This window comes from Phyllobates terribilis, unplaced genomic scaffold (genome assembly GCF_046119375.1).
Source record: "Phyllobates terribilis strain yellow unplaced genomic scaffold, ASM4611937v1 Scaffold_11__3_contigs__length_659146591, whole genome shotgun sequence".
NCBI lineage: Eukaryota > Metazoa > Chordata > Amphibia > Anura > Dendrobatidae > Phyllobates > Phyllobates terribilis.
In genome coordinates this window covers 397,687,743-397,701,972 of record NW_027362771.1, presented here as the reverse complement: position 1 = coordinate 397,701,972, position 14,230 = coordinate 397,687,743, and the positions used below count along the sequence as shown (strand labels likewise).

Genomic DNA, 14,230 nt, shown 5'->3' with positions numbered 1-14,230 from the left:
CAGAGCGTCAGTGACTCGCCCCCTGGGCCGTGGGGCACTCAGATCCGGGCAATAGGGAACGATGGGGGTAGTAGTGGCAACCCGGTTCCGTGGCTCAGGGTGGTCAGACCAATGGTAGTCTGCTATGCTCTATTGATAATGTCCGACTACGCCACCCGTGGATTGCGGTTATTAGGAACCGCCGCTGCATGCAGACCGCTGGGGCTGATGAGGTGTGCAACTAGGGTATTGTGACTCCCCACGGGAAGACTGCGGCCCCAGGGCAGTATAATGGATGGTGGGAGTGATGGTGGTGAGAGTCCCAGTACCGGTAGTGCTGGAGGCGCGAAGGAGCACACAGACAATAGGTTGCAGTCCAGGGTCTTTACTGAAACAGGTAAACTGACCCATAAACAGTCCCAGCTCGGAGGGGACCTGGATGTCTGAGAGCAACGGGGAAATTGGCCCTGGTCAGGGTGAGGGTGTAGGCCTACCGTGCTTTCTGTGCTCCTTCTGGCTGTCTCCTTATTATAGGGTAACAGCCCACGTTTCCGAGCTTTCCGTGTATTCTCGCCTGTATGGCCTGCGACGTGGGTTCCTTTCTGCTCCCAGCCTTGTACGGCTTTGCTGGTCCCTTCTGTTGTGGCAGAGCCTCCAGGCTTCTTAGGCCAAGGAATATACAGTCCCCTGCGAACTGGTTATCTGCTGGGGGATGTGGAATCCTCCCAGCCTCAGACACCAAAGTCTGGTAAAGTCAGTCTCTTATCTGCCAAGGCTCTATTCGCCTCTTGTCTCTGGCTTGTGGCTCTCCTCCTGCCACACTTCCTCTTAGGTGCAGTGCAACTGTCTGTCCCTGCTCTGCTCTGGAACAAGTCTCAGTGCTGAGACAGGCCATCAAGTTCTCCCTAACCCTGCCCCCAGCACCAGCTTTTATAGGGGCAGTCTGCTCCCCCTACTGGCCTGAGACAGGAGGCATTGCATGCTAATGTTCCCCTGACTAGAGAACCTCCCCCTTGCTCTCAGACACAGCTTTAATTACACTTGTGGCATCCAGGCCAGGGTGACACATCAGCATTAGAGAAGATAAGTATCGGCCATACCGGCACCATAGTTCCCCAAGGGGAATGAAGACACAAAACCGCTGGTCGAGTAAGGGTCTCTTGCTACACAGAACTGTAGTGTTGAGCTGGGTTGTGGTGAAATCGTGAGGAACAGTGAATTCAGAGGCCAAGTAAAGACAGCAAAGGGGAAAGAATTGACACTGTGTGGAAAACTCTCTGAGTTGTGAAGGAAACGTTCATAAGGTCGTGTACCCACTATCTCCTGTATATACAGTATTCCCTACCAAGTTCCCGTTCAGTAAAGTTTAATTTTAAACGGTGGTCTCCTTTATTGAACTATAAAGTATTAGGTACTGGCAAACCAGTGTCATCGGTTACATGCGGTCTGCACGGGCGTAGCACCCTCACAGCACAAGTCCACACACCCAGCCAGGACCTCCACCTCCATGTAATGTGCCGGGGCGTAAGACAAATACCTCATCCATGGCTGCCGCCCCGCGCCACGTTGCACATATTCAACAAAAATAAAGAAAAAATATCCTCAGAAAATGACCCATTGTTTAAATTTAGTTTTTGTGTTAAATGTAATTTTTTTAAAAAAAATATAGTATTTTTGCCCTTTTTCCAATTTACAATCTGTATTTAAAAAAAATAACAATCTTGCAATATTCACACTGGGGCTTTCACATGGGTCATACTTACTCTGTAAAGAGTTAATGTGGTGGTTTTCATTACATTGTCATATATACTACCTCTAAAAATCATGACCTGTATAATTGTACCTAAAGAGGCTTCAGTACAAAGTATTTCCTAAATAGAAAAATATTGAACCTTGAACTTAACTGAATAGCACCCTATAATAATAGGTTAGAAAGTAATGATAGATGGTGTTAAAATTCTGCTGTAGATTATATTGCTCAAGGTAACGTCTCTGTATGAGACTGAGACTAAAGAATATCATAGCATTTAATGAAAATTATAAGAAGCTCTCCGGCGACTTCACTTACAGAGGACATGCTCGAAGGTACTTTCAATCAACAGCAGTGGTAGGTAAGATTGCAATGTTAGTGCGCCACAAGTGTTCAAACTATATTTGCACAGGTCAAGAATTGTTAATGAACTGACTGTGTTATCTCTGTACTCACAAGATGCAACCTAGGTCTTCTACAGCATAATCCATACGTACATACACTGCTCAAAAAAATAAAGGGAACACTCAAATAGCACATCCTAGATCTGAATGAATTAAATATTCTCATCGAATACTTTGTTCTGTACAAAGTTGAATGTGCTGACAACAAAATCACACAAAAATCATCAATGGAAATCAAATTTATGAACCAATGGAGGCCTGGATTTGGAGTCACCCCCAAAATTAAAGTGGAAAAACACACTACGGGTTGATCCAACTTTGATGTAATGTCCTTTAAAACAAGTCAAAATGAGGCTCCGTATTGTGTGTGGCCTCCACGTGTCTGTATGACCTCCCTACAACGCCTGGGCATGCTCCTGATGAGGTTGCAGATGGTCTCCTGTGGGATCTCCTCTCAGACCTGGACTAAAGCATCCGCCAACTCCTGGACAGTCTGTGGTGCAACGTGACGTGGTGGATGGAGCGAGACATGATGTCCCAGATGTGCTCAATCGGATTCTGGTCTGGGGAACGGGCGGGCCAGTCCATAGCTTCAATGCCTTCATCTTGCAGGAACTGCTGACACACTCCAACCACATGAGGTCTGGCATTGTCCTGCATTAGGAGGAACCCAGGGCCAACGGCACCAGCATATGGTCTCACAAGGGGTCTGAGAATCTCATCTCAGTACCTAATGGCAGTCAGGCTACCTCTGGCGAGCACATGGAGGGTTGTGCGGCCCTCCAAAGAAATGCCACCCCACACCATTACTGCCCAACTGCCAAACCGGTCATGCTGAAGGATGTTGCAGGCAGCAGATCACTCTCCACGGCATCTCCAGACTCTGTCACGTCTGTCACATGTGCTTAGTGTGAACCTGCTTTCATCTGTGAAGAGCACAGGGCGCCAGTGGCAATTTTGCCAATCCTGGTGTTCTGTGGCAAATGCAAAGCATCCTGCATGGTGTGGGGCTGTGAGCACAACCCCCATGTGTGGACGTCGGGCCCTCATACCACTCTCATGGAGTCGGTTTCTAACTGTTTGTGCAGACACATGCACATTTGTGGCCTGCTGGAGGTCATTTTGCAGGGCTCTGGCAGTGCTCCTCCTGTTCCTCGTTGCACAAAGGTGGAGATAGCGGTCCTGCTGCTGGGTTGTTGCCCTCCTACAGCCCCCTCCACGTCTCCTGGTAGCGCTCTAGGCTCTGGACACTACACTGACAGACACGGCAAACCTTCTTGTCACAGCTCGCATTGATGTGCCATCCTGGATGAGCTGCACTACCTGAGCAACTTCTGTGGGTTGTAGAGTCCGTCTCATGCTACCACGAGTGTGAAAGCACAACCAACATTCAAAAGTGACCAAAACATCATCCAGAATGCATTGGTACTGAGATGTGGTCTGTGGTCCCCACCTGCAGAACTACTCCTTTATTGAGTGTGTCTTGATAATTGCCAATAATTTCCATCTATTGTCTCTTCCATTTGCACAACAGCATGTGAAATTGATTGTCAGTGTTGCTTCCTAAGTGGACAGTTTGATTTCACAGAAGTTTGATTTACTTGGAGATATATTCTGTTGTTTAAGTGTTCCCTTTATTTTTTTGAGCAGTGTACATAGAGATAAATACGTTACACCGGCCATTCAGAGTGATCATTTATTATTTATACTGGCAGACAAATGTACTTGTAATAGCACAAATACTGTGATGAAGCCTAAGGCCAGGAATTTGTGACTTGACATAAAGCTCTACTTAGAACATTCAAAACATTTCCTAATTTTCTGGGAGAAATACGTCATTTTCTGGAACAATTTCAAGGGTGCCAACTAGTGATGAGCGAGTATGTTTTGTTAACCCTTTCGCCGAGTATACTCGGCTGAGCACCGAGTATTTATAGCGTGCTCGGGCTTTAAGTTTTCGTCGCTCTGTGAACATGATTTGCAACTGTTTGACAGATTTAATACATGTGAGGAATGCTGGAAAAACAGGCATTCCTCACATGTATTAAAGCTGTCAAACAGTTGCAAATCATGTTCACGGAGCGACGAAAACTTAAAGCCCGAGCACGCTATCAATACTCGGTGCTCGGCCGAGTATACTCGGTGAAAGGGTAAACAAAACATACTCGCTCATCACTAGTGCCAACTAGTGATGAGCTAACGTGCTCGCCACTACTCTGTACTTGCCCGAGCATCATGGTGCTCGGCGAGTATTTCCAGGTTGCTCGGGCGGGAACTCTGGTCCCCTCCCTGCTTGTTTGGCGCTCTTTAGAGAGCCAATGAACATGCAGGGATTGCCTGCCATTCACTGTAATGCCGTAGCCATGTTGGTTGTGGGCATTACAGTGATTGGCTGGCCGCACAGCGTCATCAGGTGTATATCAGACCTGGCGCAGCCATGCTCGTCACAGTCACTTCGGATCAGACAGTGTAGGGAGAGATGCTGCTGTGTCAGGGAGAGATTTGCTTGTGTATTAGGTAGTGTAGGGAGAAAAAACGTACATTACACATATCCATCTTAACAAACAGTCCTTCTGAGGACTAATCCATCTGCAGAGATATCAGGCAGGCAGTGTATATAGCAGACAGCAGTGCACATAGCACTCCAGTCCAGTTCTGTCGGTTGCTGCTGTTAGATATTTCTGGAAATAGGCCCAGGCCTCAGGGGCCATGAATAATTTTTTTTGCATCTTAATCCTCATTATTTGCTTAAAAAGCAATCCAGAGAACACTGTTTTTCTGCACCATTTGCTTGTTGGCACTGCAGAATACAGCCAGGTCCTTTCCATATTACAGCGCTAAAAATCCATCTATTTAAAACTGTTTTTTCTCCGTCACGCGGATCACATATACGTTGTCAAAAACTACTACCATTCCTGGCCTCCATTAAAAAAAAAATTCTGTGTGTCAGTGAAGCAATTCACAGCAGTTTGCTGATCAAACTACTTACCTACAGGCCAAGTATTTAAAACTCTGCTTTCTCCGTCACACGGATCACATATAAATTCGCTCCAAACTCAGTCATTTGTAGTGAGCATGGAAGATACTGTCCTCCATTTAAAATGGGCAAGGCACGTGGCAAGGGACACGGAACTGGACGTGATGGTAATGGTGCATGCAGAGGCTGAGGACAAGCTGAAATTGTGCCACAACAAACACCCATATCTTCTCGCCTGACCTTCCTGTCCCAATTTCTAGGGGACCGCAGCACACCACTATTGAACCCAGAGCAGTGTCTAAAGGTTGTTGGTTGGATAGCAGATAATGCTTCCAGTCACTTAGCCGCCACCACCACCCTGTCTTCCACACTGTAAGTCTCAGTAGCAGTGAGTCTGGACCGCATATTCCTCACCCTGATCCTCCTTCCTCCCACCATGCCGAGTACCCAGAGACAACTGATCCCACACTTGGACACTCTGAAGAGCTGTTCACTTTTCCATTTATAGATTCGGGCCTCTCGCCCGGTCCACCTGAAGCGGGGCAAGAGGAGATCGCGTGTAGCGATGCCCAAATATTTGAGCAGCCATGGTCACATGAAGGCGATGGTGGGAAAGTGTCACAAGAGGTGGACGATGATGAGACACAATCACAAGAAAGTCCGGAGGAGGACCAGGGTGCGGAAGAGGAAGACTAGGTGGTGGATGATATAGTAACTGACCCAACCTGGCAGGAGGACATGCAGAGCGAGGACAGCAGCACACAGGGGGAGGAAGGCAAAGCTCCCCAACAGGCAGGAAGAAGCAGTGTGGTGGCCGCAGACAGAAGGCAGGCAACCGTTCCACGTAACGCCAACACGAAGGAAGTTGCCAGTACAACTGTTAGGTCTTCCCGAGTCTGGTTGTTTTTTAAAGACTCTGCCAATAACCCCAAACAGGCCATTTGCAATACCTGCCAAGCCAGCATCAGCAGGGGTGGCAAAACGACCAGCCTGACCACCATCAGCATGATCAGGCACATGGCAGCAAAGCACCCGACTTTGTGGGCCGAACCCCAGGGTCCAGGAAGACGGCACCATTGCTTCTTCCGCTGTTCTGCATGCAAGCCAATCCCCTGTCCATGGTGCATGCGAAGATGCCTCCTGCCCTGCACCTTTCGTTGCACACTCTCAAGTAGCAGCATCAGGAAGCACGTCCATGTCCTTGTCCCAGCGCAGCGTTCAGTTGTCCATACCCCAGTCCTTGGAACACGAGCGCAAATATGCAGCCAATGCCCCACAGGCCACACTACTAAATTCTCACATTTCACGACTGCTTGCACTCGAAATGTTGCCTTTTAGGCTCGTGGAGACTGAAGCATTCCGCAACCTGATGGCGACGGCCGTCCCTCGGTATTCGGTCCCCAGCCGCCACTATTTCTCCCGGTGTGCCGTCCCCGCATTACACAAGCACGTGTCCCAAAACATTAGCCATGCTCTCAACAACGCAGTTACCGGTAAAGTCCACCTAACCACGGACATGTGGACAAGTGCTTGTGGGCAGGGACGGTACATCTCGCTGAGGGCACACTGGGTTAACATAGTGGAAGCCGGGACCCAGTCGGACCTTGGGACGGAACATGTCCTCCCGACACCAAGAATTGCAGGCCCTAGGTCAATCAGGGTTGCCCCCATGGTCTACAGCTCCTGCACCTCATCCTCCTCAGCCTCTTCAGCCTCCATCTCCGAAATGACCACATCACTCACAAGCTGGAAGCACTGCAGCACTGCCTCGGCCAAGGGGCAACAGGCTGTCCTGAAGCTATTATGCTTAGGTGAAAAACCGCACAATGCTGAAGAGTTGTGGACAGCTCTGAAAGAGCAGGCAGATCTGTGGCTCACACCACTGAACCTACAGCCAGGCATGGTCGTGTGTGACAATGGCCGGAACCTGGTGGCGGCTCTGAGGCGATACGAGCTCACACACGTACCATGCCTGGCCCATGTGCTTAACCTCGTGGTTCAGCGGTTTCTCAAATCCTACCCGGAGCTGCCAGATCTGCTTGTTAAAGTACACCGCCTGTGTGCCCATTTTAGAAGGTCAGCTACAGCTTCCGAAGCCCTTGCAGTATTTTAGCAGCGTTTGCAGCTTCCGGCTCACAGACTGGTGTGTGATGTCCCCCACGCGTTGGAACTCTACACTGCAGATGTTGGGAAGGATTTGTGAGCAGAAGAGGGCTGTTGTTGAGTACCAGCATCAATAAGGCCATCAGTATTCAGTTCAGACTCCACACAAGACCTCAGGAGTGGACATGGATGTCAGACATATGTACCATCCTCCAAAACTTTGAGGACTCCACTAAGATGGTGAGCGGCAATGACGCCATAATTAGCGTCACCATCCCACTTCTCTGTCTTATGAAACACTCTCTGCTCACAATCAAAGAGGGTGCATTGCAGGCAGAGCACAATGAGATGGAGCAAGGAACCATACAGGGTGATTACTCACAGCCAAGCCTCATCTCATCCCATCGTGGGTTGGGTGACAATGAGGAAGAGGAGGAGGCGGAGGAAGGACAGGAGCTAGTTTCATGCACTATAGACAGTACTTCCTGCACCGCTGTCATACCGTCTGTTCAGCGTGGATGGCCAGAGGACAGAGAAGAGGAGAAGGAGAGCATGGTCAGTCATCCTCTTGGTGAGGACACGGAAATCTTGGATGTTAGTAGTCTGACACGCATGGCCGAGTTTGTTACGCTGCCTTTCACATGACCCTCGCGTTCTCAAAATTTTGGGTGACAGTCATTACTGGTTGGTGACACTTCTAGACTCACACTACAAGGAGAACTTTATATCTCTTACTCCTGAGGTCTACAAAAATGGGGCTGTACCAGAAGGCCCTTGTTGTGGAACTATTAAAAATATTCCCATCTGAAAACGCTGGCGGCAGAGGGCACACTTCGTTGGACAACCAAGGAGTACAGGCGAGAGAGACACAACTTCAATCCAGCAGAGGCAGGGGAACACTGCCAAAGTTTTGGGAGAGTTTTCTCAGACCATCCCATCGCACAGGCCCTGAGGCGCGGGGTACTCTCACAAGGAGTGCAAAGTTTGGGAAGATGCTGAGGGAGTACCTTGCCGACCGTACCAACGTCCTCTGTGATTCCGCTGTGCCTTATAATTATTGGGTATCCAAGCTGGATACGTGGAATGAACAAGGCTCTCTATGCCTTGGAGGTCCTGGCCTACCCTGCCGCCAGCGTTTTATCAGAGGGGGTTTTTTGTGCTGCTGGTGGAATTATAACTGATAAGCGCATCCGCCTGTAAACTGAAAATGCTGGCAGGCTGACTCTTATAAAAATGGACAAGGGCTGGATTGGGCCAGACTTCTCAACACCACCGAATGATAGCAGCGTAACAAACTCCAATCCAGTTTCTTTTCTTGGGAGGTGTATTCCCATGCACCTTTTCACACCCACACATGGGTATATGCTTCCTGATTTTGGCTATTTGCTCTTGTCCTCCTCCTTCTCCTCATCCTCCACCACCATATCACCAGGATGACCGTGGTCTGTGATGCAACACCCACCTAATTTTTGTAAAGGGTGTTTATGATGCCTGTAAAAAAAAAATTTTTTATACAGCATGTTCATGTATACCCCCCAGGGGTAAATGTTTGTCAGCCCATACACTTAGTGCATGGGCATTACAAGTATAGGAGGCCCGCTCCTTTCTAATGGGAACATTTTTTATGAGGCCCTCCTCCACGTCTCTTCCAAGGGGCATTGAAGTGCCTCCAAATTTTTGGCAGCCCTTGCATTCACTGCATAGGCCAACACTATGGGAGACGCTCTCCTTTCTAATGGGAATTTGTCGTTACTGTGGCCCTGCTCTGTGTCTTTAAATTCTTAGTGGGATTTTTCCTAAAATTGGTCAGCCGTTGGACTCACTGCATACCTTATAACTGTATAGCAGACTCTCTCCTTTCTAATGGGAACATGTCATACCTTGTTGTTGTGGCCCTGCTCTATGTGTCTTTAAATTATTAGTGGGGTTTTTCCCAAATTTTTGGCAGCCCTTGCAGTCACAGCATGGGCATTACCACTATAGGCGACCCGCTCCTTTTATAATGGGTACTTTTTTTTTTACTGAGACCCTCCTCTGTCTCTTCAAAGGGGTATTGGGTAGCGTCTAAATGTTTGGCAGCCCTTGCAGTCACTGGATACGCAATAACAGTATAGGAGACCCACTTGTTAATAATGGGAACAACAAAGCATAGCCGGCTGATGACTCTCTAACAATAGCTAGGGCCGACTGCTGGCCTTTTAAGAATAGTAAGGGCCGTCTGATGTCCCTATAAAAATAGGCTTTATGACTTTAAGAGTCCCTCTATCATAAATATAACAGGATGTGTCTGATGATGTGTCACACACCACATTGCCAGATAAGGTTGTAAAATGTTAAAATGACATTTCCCGGTGAATGCATTTGTCATAAAAAATAACATAAAAAAAGCTAAACAATAGGATGTTTCTTTAGTATAAAAAAACAGCGTCACCAATTTAACAACAATGTAATCACATTGTTCAGCTCATGCACCTCCTCCTCCATCTCCGGAATGACCACATCAGTCACAAGCTGACAGCACTGCAGCACTGCCTTGGCCAAGCGGCAGCAGGCTGTGCTGAAGATAACATGCTTAATTGACAAACCGCCCAGCGCTGCAGAGTTGTTGAAAGCTGTAACACAGCAGCCTGATCTGTGGCTCTCACTGCTGAACATACAGCCAGGCATGGTCATGTGTGACAATGGGCGGAATCTGGTGACGGAGAAATGACAGCCGGGGTAGTTACGGTTTCCCTCTATGCCAGTCCTTTCACCGAGCTAAAGAATATGGCTGTGGTGAAATACAACTCCCACTGAGAAGCTGTTTCAGATTGAAAAACATTGGGCCCACCAGAGGATTTGATTCTGAGGGCTAACCTTTCTCCCCCGAGCCCCATAGCAGCTGCAAAGTTAGCACTATCATGAACTCTCCTGAGGTAGAAGCCAAGGAACACCAGAGGATTCTCTGGTGGGACCGTCCAACCCTGCCAAGAAGCAGTCCTGGCTAAGAAAAGTGTGTGGAAATTTTCCCGGACTCTCTATGGCTGCTTTTTTTACTGAGGAGGAAACACATGCAAACACAGGGAGAACATACAAAATCCTTGCAGATGTTGTCTTTGCTGGGATTTGAACCCAGGATCCCAGCACTGCAAGGCTTCAGTGCTAACCACTGATCCAATGTGCTGCCATTCACCCTCTAATATCTAACAGGCTGGAGAAACGTGCACCTACTGCCACTCTATCTTCAGCTCCTTTGTGAGAAAATGTATTTGGGCAGCCACTCAGTCTACCAAATAAAATTCCTGAGAAGGAAATTGGGGATGGCTTCGCTACTGGTACTGGGGGCAGTGCTAATACCATGGCATCGTACCATAGTTTGCTAGAAATGTTCCAGGCTGTTAGGAGGCAAGCAAATTCCCACAGAAAAGTACGAGCAGTAATGTCTGTCTTCTACAAACGCAGCTCCCTGAACAACACCGGGAGAAATCGTGACTGCTGGGGACAGAGTATGGACACGAGGCATGTGGTTGTGAAAAGCTTCCGCCTCCACGAGCCTAAAAGGCCACATTTCAAGTGAAAGCAGCTTTACAGGACTTCCTGTGAGAAATGACAGGGTAGATAGGGTTTCCCTCTATGCTAGTCCTTTCACCAAGCTAAATACAACTGTCAGCAAAAAAAAGTTGTGGACTGGCTCCGTACCGTCCCTGGCCACATTCACCTGTCCACGTGTTTGTGGTTAGATGGTCCTTCCCAGTAAGTGCACTGGGGAGGGCACGGGTAATGTTGTGGGACCCGTGCTTGTGGAAGGCGGAGGCGATACCGGGAAATATAGTGGCGGCTGGGGACCGAGTATGGACACCCGGCCGCCGCCGGCATGAAGTTGTGAAAAGCTTCCGCCTCCACGAGCTTAAAAGGCCATATTTCAAGTGCAAAAAGCTGCCCATAAATTTGGCAGTTTAGTGTTGCGGCCTGTGGGTGGGTGGGTGGGTGGCTGGCTGCATACTTGCACTTGCATTCCAAGTAACAGAAAACTAAGCAGATGGTGGCCTCTATCATCATCATGGCCTCACCTCGGCACTATGAACTCTGCTGAAGGAGAAGCCAGGGCCCGCCGGATGCGTCTCCGGTTCTCTGGTGGGCCCGTCCAACCCTGCTGAAAAGCAGCCCTGGCTAAGAAAAGTGTGGGGAAAGATTCCCGGATACTCTATGGCTGCTTTTTTAATGTGGATCGGCCATGCTTATGCATGTTATTTCTCAAACCGCATTACAGATCAGGCCATTGTTCAACTCTGTATTCAAGAAATTAAATGCGCAAAGAAAGATGTGTGTGTGTGTGTCAAAGCACCACCGACAAGGGCGAGTTGATGTTGGACGGGCTGCCATTGCTTCTGCAACAAGCTGCATTACAGGACTTCCGAGCTAAATACAACTGTCAGCAAAAAAAGTTGTGGACTGGCTCCGTACCGTCCCTGGCCACATTCACCTGTCCACGTGTTTGTGGTTAGGCGGTCCTTCCCAGTAAGTGCACTGGGGAGGGCACGGGTAATGTTGTGGGACCAGTGCTTGTGGAAGGCGGAGGCGATACTGGGAAATATAGTGGCGGCTGGGGACCGAGTATGGACACCCTGCTGCCGCCGGCATGAGGTTATGAAAAGCTTCCGCCTCCACGAGCCTAAAAGGCTACATTTCAAGTGCAAGCAGCTGTCAAAAATTTGGCAGTATAGTATTGCAGCCTGTGGGTGGGTGGGTGGTTGGCTGCCTGCATACTTGCGCTTGCATTCCAAGGAATGGGGTAGGGACAGCTGAACGCTGCAGTGGCACAAGGACGTGGACGGTGATTGTTGCAAGCCTGCAATGAGAGGTTCATGGCGGGAGGCTTCTTTGCATGCGCCAAGGATCACTTATGATGGGCACACTTTTAGGCCGTGACCTGGGAGTCAAAGATGCTTCCAGAGGTCTTCCCCATGCTGTTCCCATGACTTTTCAGCACTGTATGCATGTATCTGATGATGTGTCACACACCACATGGCCAGATAAGGTTGTAAAATGTTAAAATGAAATTTCCTGGTGAATGCATTTTTCTTGGTTGAAAGCAATGCAAAAGTGCAAAAACGCATCAAAAACGCTACGTGTGAACATAGCCCAAGGTGTGGAGGAGTATTTTTGTTTTTGGTTATTTATTTTGCTTTATATACATTGTACATGTCATGGAAAGGATGTTCCTTAACATATTTCCCAGGAAAATCAATTTTGATTTCATTTTGGTATGTTTTATTGTGAGTCTGTAAAAGTGGCGTAATACCTCTGACAACATTGTTGACAGAAGTAACCTGGGAGTCAGAAATGCTTCCAGGGGTCTTCCCCATGCTGTCCCCATGTCATTTGAGCACTGTTCCCTTCGATCTGGGCTATTTTTAGGCCCTCTGCAGACCGCCGGGGGGGAGCCGCCTGAAAAATGCTCGAGTTTCCCATAGACTTACATTGGGCTCGTTGCTCGGGTCGAGCACCCGAGTATTCCAATGTGCTCGACCCGAGCATTTTAGTGCTCGCTCATCACTATGCTCGACCTGAGCAACGAGTACCTGAGCATTTTAGTGCTTGCTCATCACTAGTGCCAACATTTTCGCCCATGACTGTAAATATTTAGATCATGCCCCATCCCACTTGATGGCCTTGTTTATTCCTCTTCTGTGTGATGTACTTTTATGGTAATTCCTGTGTTTATCTTCTAGAAATGCTATATGGACAAAAGTATTGGGACATCTACACATTACACCTGCATGACATTCCATTTTAAGGCTATAGGCATTCATATAGAGTTGTTCCCCCACTATGCAGCTACAACATCTTCCACTCTTCTGGGAAGACTTTATACAAGATTTTACAGTTGGCACAATGTAGTTGGGCTGGGAACAGTCTGCTGGTGGTTACTAAACTAAGATCCAGTGGGCGGCTGGATTTAATGCATTTATTGCAATGGGATTGAATATAAAACCTGAATTCAGTGATTAAGACGTGTATCCCAAAACTTTGCCTGTAATAGTGTATAAGGTCCCTGTCGACTTCCATGTTAGTTTTCAGATAATGATGCTTTATCACTGCACCTAATAGATAGTTCTGTTAAGTCAGGTAGAACACACTGGCAAATATCAACGGTAGAGGAGCCAGAGCCATGAGTGGGACATGGCCTATGTAGACTTTCCATCTGTACAGGAGCTGGAAGGGGGCAAGAGGTCTACTATGACTACAAGTATTTGTAAACAAGTATGCTGTTTCTCCCATGCCTTCCCTTCATGCCATATGTCTATAATAGATTACACATATACTGCATGATATTAACCATTTACCATGCCATAGCCCACCAGGGATGTTACCATGGATCCTTTCACCACTATAGACCACAAAAATGTTAAGAACCTCTTCACTGCTGCTAATCCCTTAAATGCCCCATAACAAAAGGGATGTTACCATTAACCCCTTCACTGCCTTTGTTAAATATACATTTTCCATGTATATTTATTCAGGACTTCTTACCAGAAGCGATACTTCAAAGAAAATGTCACAATAATTATTACTAAAAAGTGGTTTACTGGATTGTCCACCAAAAGAATTATTGTAGCAAAATACAGAATATGTGAATTAGTTACAAAGTAATCGTTCATTAGCTTAGTTGAAGTTTGTTCACCCATCTTTTCCTGGACGGAAGTTTGCGTCTGTCCGTGTCAATATCATGGCCCAAGATGTTGCAGAAATAGGAGCTTGTGTGTCCAGTTATAGAATTCTTAACTTACTGTATAGCGTTAACACCCACCCATGCTAAGTATACCACATATAATGTCAGCAAAACCTTCCATTAGAGTGAAAAAATGTACCCAGTACATTTTTATAGGAAAAGATTTTTAGTAAACCTTGCATTTTATTCATTGAAATCCCTCGTGTTGGTATACCTATAAGTCCAATGGGCGGTCCTATTCAGTCTTCCCAGTATGACTATGCATGTGTAGATAGCTGTCAATCATTAGTAGGACTGCCCATTGG

At 47.6% G+C, this 14,230-nt stretch overlaps 1 protein-coding gene across 1 annotated transcript in view; it reads left to right on the top strand.

Moving 5' to 3' along the window:
• TNFAIP8L3 (TNF alpha induced protein 8 like 3) overlaps positions 1-14,230 on the top strand; it is a 162,905-nt gene that overhangs the window by 136,883 nt on the left and 11,792 nt on the right. The gene's annotated exons all lie outside the window — the stretch shown is intronic.